The 7,385-nt window shown below is 40.4% G+C and overlaps 1 pseudogene; it reads left to right on the plus strand.

The window, feature by feature from the left end:
- Positions 1–3,553: 3,553 nt before the first annotated feature.
- LOC103252843 lies at positions 3,554–4,031 on the plus strand (annotated as a pseudogene).
- The last annotated feature ends 3,354 nt before the right edge of the window (positions 4,032–7,385 follow it).

Raw genomic sequence — 7,385 nt, forward strand, 5'->3', positions numbered from 1 at the left:
TTGGGGGAGAGGGACTGATGATTTGACAAAACAGTTAACCTCTCTGGCATATGACTACTACCTTTTGGTAGCTCATTTCATACTCCTCATACTCTAGTTGAATCTCCCAACATAGCAAAATAAAACTAGAGAAAATATAAGCTTTTTATTTTCCCCTTTGTCTGAAATACCATCTCTGAGAGAATCTGTCTCTGATACCAGTAATAGATAAACATAAGGCCTCTCTTCAGAATGAGCAGTAAGAGATAGCCATGAGCTCATGAAAAGACTAAAAATTTAAGAGAAGAGACACTTATGAGGAAATGTTTACTTTTGAAATAGACTTGCTGCAATAAATAGGTAATAACTAGAAAACTGTAAATTACAGTTCACTCTTAAACAATGTGGGTGTTACGGGCAGCGACCTCACAAAGGCAAAAATCCACATATAACTTTTGATCTCTCCCAAACTTAACTGCTATTGACTGGAAGCCTTATTGATAACATAAAAAGTCAACCAACACCTATTTTGCGTGGTATACATATTATATACCGTTTTCTTACAATAAAATAAGCTAGAGGAAAGAAAGTATTAATGGAAAAGCATGAAGAAGAGAAAATAGATTTACTATGAATTAAGTGAACGTGGACCATCATAAAGGTCTTCATCCTCGTCTTTATGTTGAGTGGGCTGAGGAGGAGGGGAAAGAGTAGGGGTTGGTCTTACCATCTTGGGTACCAGAGGCAGAAGAGGTGAAGGAGTTGAAAGGGAAGGCAGAAGAGGTAGGCATACTTGGTGTAATTTTACAGAAATACATTGTAATTTCTGTCTGATGTTTTGCTTTTCCATTTATTGAAAAATGTTTGCATATGGTACCAATCTTTTTTCTCCTATTTGCTTTAGTTTTCAGTGATCCTATAGTAGAAGTGCCCACGTCGTAAAAGAAGTCGAAAGCAGTCTTGAATAATCAGAACCCTTCTGCTAGATTGTTTAATGTCAATTTGTTTTCTGGCACTGCCTCTTCTCTGTATTCCTCATCATCTGGCATTGGTTCAGAAGCACTTGTCTCCATCAAGAGGTCTATTAATTCCTCTGATGTAGTGTCTATTAGCTATTGATTTTCTCCAAGATCTGTATTTTGAAACCCTTTGCCCCTTACCTTTCTGCCACATTCACAATCGTTTTCATGATCTCCTTGATTGGATCTGTCTTCATTCCTGTGAAGTCATGCGCAACATCTGGACACAGTGTTCTCCAGCAGGAATTTGTTGTTTGAGGTCCGATGGCGCTCATGGTTTTTTCTTTAACAACAATGGCGTCTTGAATGGTGTAATCCTTCCAGACTTCCACATGTTCTATCAGAATTCTGTTCCATAGCATTGAAAATCCTTTCCCTAGGGCAGTGGTCCCCAACATTTGTAGCATCAGGGACCGGCTTCATGGAAGAAAATTCTTCCATGGATTGGGGAGGGAGGGGTGAGGAAATGGTTTTGGGATGATTCAAGCACATTGCATTTATTGTGCACTTTATTTCTATCATTATTACATTGTAACATGTAATGAAATAATCATGCAACACACCATAATGCAGAATCAGTGGGAGCCCTGAGATTGTTTTCCTGCAACTAGATGGTCCCATTTGGGGGTAATGGGAGACAGTGACACCTGAAGAGTGTTGCTTATATCCAGTCTACTCCGTGATCTTGTTTTGGTTGCTGTCACTGCAGAAAATCCTGCTTCACAAAGATAGGATGTTGGAAATGGAAGCAGGCTTTTCAGGGCTGATCTGACAGGCAGAGTTCAAGTAGTAATGTGAGGGATGGGGAGCAGCTATAAATACAGATGAGGTTTTGATTGCTTGCCTGCTGCTTACCTCCTGCTGTGAGGCTGTTTCCTAACAGGCAGCAGACCAGTACCAGTCTGTGGCTCAGGGTTTAGAGACCCCTGCCCTAGAGTATCGTGTGTAATGTCCTTATGCCCCCCCCCAACCTACAGGCTGAATTGGAGAAGTCATCTATAAGGGAAAGTAGATCACTTTGAAGCCATCAGTGTTGAACTCATGGGGTTTTGGGTGGCCAAGTACATTTTTCAATATCAAAAGAACTTTAAAATGAAGTCCCTTACTGGAAAATTCCTTCCTGACCTCAGGATAAAGCATCAGTGAAACCAATCCAAAAAATGGGTTCTCATTGCCCAAGCCTTCTTGTTGTACAAACAAAAGATTGGCAGCTGGTGTTTAACTTTTCCCTTCAAGGTTCAGGAGTTATCAACTTTAAAGAAAAGAACAGTTCAAGTCATAAATTCAACTGCATTTGCACAAAATAATAGAGTTAGCCTATCCCTTGCTGCCTTAGAAGTTCTGGGGCTCACTTCTCTTTCTTACTAATAAGTGTCTTTTGTGGCATTTTCTCCCCAGAATAGGACACTTTCAGCTCATGAAAAGCCCTGTTCAGGCAGGTATCCTTTCCCCTCGGTGATTTTCTTGGTATCTGGGAGCTCGTCTGCTGCCTCTTGGTCAGCAGAAGCTGCTTCTCCTGTTATCTTAACATTCTTTAAGCCAAAGCTCTCCAAAATTATCAAACCATCCTTTGCTGACATTAACTTCTTCAGTTTTTAGATCCTTCACCTTCCTTTTGCTTTTACGTTGTCATGTAATGATTTCACTTTTTCTCTCACCGTATTAGAGTCTATAGATATGCCTTTCTTATAGCAATCCTGCATCCATATAAAAGTTGCTTTTTCAATATGCAATAAAAAGTTATTTCACAAAGTGTAATGTTTTCACACCTGTTGGCTTTTTCTTTTCTTTTTTTTCAGTGACCTTACACTGCATTTATTTATTTGGAAATGGTGGGTAACAGCAGCTACAGACTTTAATCTATGGTATATATCAAGTATTTCAATGTTTTCTTGTAATATCTTGTAATACTATGACTTTTATCTCCTTGGGAGCATTTTCAGCATCATTAGCAGCCCTTTATATGGGTTCCATGGTGTTATTCAAGATTTACATAAACATTATAAAAAATATGGAAGTACTGTGAGAAATCACTTTTTTCTTTGATATATAATTTACTGAAGATAGAACTACTCATATGAAGATGATTAGCAACACATGACTTTTTTTTTTTTTTTTTTTGACTCGGAGTCTCACTCCATTACCCAGGCTGGAGTGCAGTGGCCCGCTCATGGTCACCCCAACATTGACCTACTGGGCTCCGGCGATCCTTCCACCTCAGTCATCCAAGTAACCATAATTATAGGTGCACACTACCATGCCCAGCTAATTTTTGGTTTATTGTAGAGATGAAGTCTCGTCAAGTTGCCCAGGCTGGTCTCAAACTTGTGGGCTCAGACAATCCACTCGCCTCAGCCTCCCAAAGAGCTGGGAATACAGGCTGAGCCACTGTGCCCGGCCATCACATGGCATTTTAAGCAGATACTTGCAACACTTGAACTCACCTCAATAGCAACAGGCAGTAGCTACAAAATTATCACAATAGTGCAATATGTACCATAGTGAGTACTCACCCTGTGCTTTCTGATTCTCTCCACTTGTCTTCTCTTGTGGCCATGCCCTGTTCTAAAGGGACCCCTGCCATTTCCCTCAGCAAGCAGCTCCCACCTGCAAAGGAAGGTGGCATGCAGCTCTGCTTTACCTGGCTCTCAGAGCACACCTCGGCCCCAACCTGGGTATCCATGTGGACCATGGGTTATGACTTGTATAATGCCTATGTTTATACAATACCACCTATGGAGAAAATGCTTGTGAAAACAGACATTTAGGTAGCTCTTCCTTCTGGGTGTTATGGAAGAGTCACTCCATGATCTGGCTTGGCTGCAAAACACTTTCTAGATGTAGGCGCTGGTGTCATAGATGAAGATTATAGAGGAAATGTTGGGACTGTACTGTTTAATTTTGGCAAGGAAAAAAGGTGACCAAATTGTGCAGCTCATTTGTGAATGGATTTTTAAGCCAGAAATAGAAGTTCAAGTTTTAGATGACACTGAAAGGCACGCAGGAGGTTTTGGTTCCACTGGAAAGAATTAAAGTTTATGCCAAGAGTAGAAAATGAGAAATTGTACCTTTTTCTTAAAAACACAGGGTTCTGGTGTTTTGTAAACTTAATAGTTTTACCTTCTTAAATATTTAATTTTCTTATTATTAAGGAAAGAGAATCTCTGTTGGGATCACATAGAAACTTACTTTCTTGTGTTTTTCTTCAGTTGATGTTTATATGTAAATCTATTGAGGGGATTGGGAAGATGGCGGCCAAGCCAGTTGGACTATGCGAGTCACCTTGTGAGTGAATGAGTATATGGAAAATTCTTTATATGTGCTGGTAAGCAAGTGGGCATGTGAGTGGCTGACTGAGTGAGGGCTAGGGAGGTAGCGGCCAGGGCTCTCCTGGGGCAGTGGCTTGTGCCTCAGTTGCTGGGCTTGGACCCAAGCGACTCCTGGGATGCAGAAGACAAGCGCCATTTTGTTTTCTTTTTCTTTTTAAATCAACAAACCCTCCCTGGGAAGAAGATTCTGGAAGAGACTGTCTAAGTGGGGTCTCGTGAGCAAGTAGCCAGGTCCCTGGTGCAACAGTTGGTGCTGCAGCTTCTCTGCTTTGTCCCTGGCTCTTCTCAGGTTGCAGAAGCTGAGTGCCATTATTTTATTTTTAATGGACAAAAGTTTTTCTGCAAAAAAGTGGCAGGGAAAAACCATCACCCCAGGCTCTCCCTCACCATTGTAGCAGGAGAGAAACTGCCATCTTCTGGTTTTGCCTTATCACTTCAGCACCGGGCAGGGCACTGGCAGCAGGGGCTGTAGAGGGAGTCCAGAGGCAAAGACCCATGAAAAAGGGACAAGAGAGGCACCCCACCACCATCTTGAAAATAGGGCAGGAAATTGCTCTGACTTGCTCACCACGGAGCAACAGACCCAATCTCTGTGACTGGTGGGTCAACTACTCAGGGACTGATCATGACCCAGAGGGAATTCCTGAAAGCACAGACATTCGGAGGGACCTGAGTTTCAGGCACCACAATGCCTACCCTGATCCAGCCGTGGGACAAAGGATGTGGCCAGAAAAGGAGGAGGAAGAACTCCAAAGAGATCAGTGAACAAATCCAGAGCCCAGATCAGGGAAGAATAAAGGACTGAGCAAACATCAGAAGGGAAAGCCTCTCCCACTGACACTGAATAGAAGAACTAAAGAGAAAAACAAGAGATCTGTCACAAATGAGAAAAAACCAAAGGAAGACTTCAGGCAATTTCAAGTGTACCAAAGACAAAACTCCTGAAAAATCAGACCTTGGTGCCCAAACAATGGAAGTCACCATCAACTGGCCCCAGAATAAGACAAGGATTAGGAAATGGATGGAAATAGTGAATAAGACTCAAGAAAGACAAGATGCAACACTGAAAGAACTTGTAACAGAGATTTTTGCAATAAAAAATTTCATCCAGGAAATAAGTAACAAGATGATAAGCATGGAAAGCAGAATTAATCTAGCAGAAGAAAGAATCTCAGAACTTGAAGACCAGAATAAGGAATTAACCAGATCTGTAAAAAAACATAGAAAGAAGACTCAGAAAGAAAGAACAAAGCCTATAAGAGATGTGCAATTATATCAAGAGGCCAAACCTATGCCTGATTGGTATCCCAGAAGAAGAAAGGGAAATGGAGAACAACTTGGAGCAAGTATTCCAGGAGGTAACCCAAGAAAACTTTTTCCACCTCATCAGAGATGTGACCAGCCCAGCACAAAAGATATAGAGAACCACCACAAGACATCAAATGAGAAGACAACCCCTAGACACATAGTAATTCGCCTACACAAAACAGGCACAAAAGAAAAAAATCCTAAAGGCAGTAATAGAGAAAGGTCAGACTACCTACCGGGGAAAACCAATCAGAATAGCAGCAGATCTATCAGCAGAAACACTACAAGCAAGAAGGGACTGGAGCCCTATATTCAAAGTCCTCAAAGATAAACAATTTCAACCAGCCAAGCTCAGCTTCATCAGTGATGGAAAATTAAAATCCTTCCCAGACATCCAATCCCTAAGAGATTATGCAGCTTCCAGACCAGCTCTACAGGAGACACTTTAAAAGGTATTAAGAACAGAAGGAAGAAAAAAAATGACCACACATTTCCCAAGAGAACAGCAAAGCACAGAATCAACAGAGAATACAACACAACAAGAAACTTGAAAACACACACATACATTAGTCCCAAAACCAAAAGAAAACAAGCAAACAAAGAAAAAATTTTATAAGAACTTCAGGAGAGTAATAAACAATCACATTTCAATAATCAACCTGAACGTGAATGGACTAAATGCAAACTGATAAGACACAGAATGGCAAACTGTATAAGAAACCATGACCCAATTATTTGCTGCATCCAGGAGACTCATCTCCCTACAAGGGATGCACACAGACTCAAAGTTAAAGAAGGAAAAATGAGTTTCCAGGCAAATGAATCACAGAAGAAGACAGGAGTTGTGATCCTAAAATCAGACAAAACAACCTTGAAACTATCAAAAATTTTAAAAGATGCAAAAGGACACTACATAATAATAAATGGTTCAATCCATCAACAAGAAATATCCATCCTAAACATATATGTGCCCAACACAGGAGCACCAGCATTTATAAAGCAACTACTAAGTAAACTAAAAAAGATATTGACTTTAACACTACTATAGCAGGGGACTTGAATACCTCACTAACAACCCTAGATAGATCATCGAGGCAAAAAAATAACAAGGAGATCCAGAACCTAACCTTGACACTCTACCAAATGGATTTAATAGATACCTACAGATTATTTCACCCAACAACCACAGAATATACATTCTACTCATCGCCACATGGAATGTACTCCAAGATCAATTACATCCTTGACCACAAATCAAGCATAAACGAATTCCATAAGGTTTCAATCTTGCCATGCACACTCTCAGACACAATAGAATAAAATTAAATATTAACACCAACAACATTTCCCCAAAGCCCACAAAGACATGGACACTAAACAGCATGATGCTGAACTACTACTGGGTCAACACTGAAATCAAAGCAGAAAGTAAAAGATTCCTAGAAACAAATGAAAATGAAGAAACATCTTACCCAAACCTCTGGGATGTCGTGAAATCAATTCTAAGAGGGAAATTTATATCTCTACCAGCACACATCAGGAAAACAGAAGATCAGAAGTTGAGAGTCTAATATATCACCTAAGGGAGCTGGAAAGAGAAGACTACCAAAACCCAAACTTTAGCAGAAGAATCCAAATCACCAAAATAAGAGCCCAAATACAGGACATAGAAGACAAAAAATATCATAGAAACAATATCAACAAAACAAAAAGCTGGTTCTTTGAAAGAATTAACAAGATTGATGGACCC

Source organism: Carlito syrichta, unplaced genomic scaffold, assembly GCF_000164805.1.
Source record: "Carlito syrichta isolate Samal-C Ts95f unplaced genomic scaffold, Tarsius_syrichta-2.0.1 Scaffold172805, whole genome shotgun sequence".
Taxonomy (NCBI): domain Eukaryota; kingdom Metazoa; phylum Chordata; class Mammalia; order Primates; family Tarsiidae; genus Carlito; species Carlito syrichta.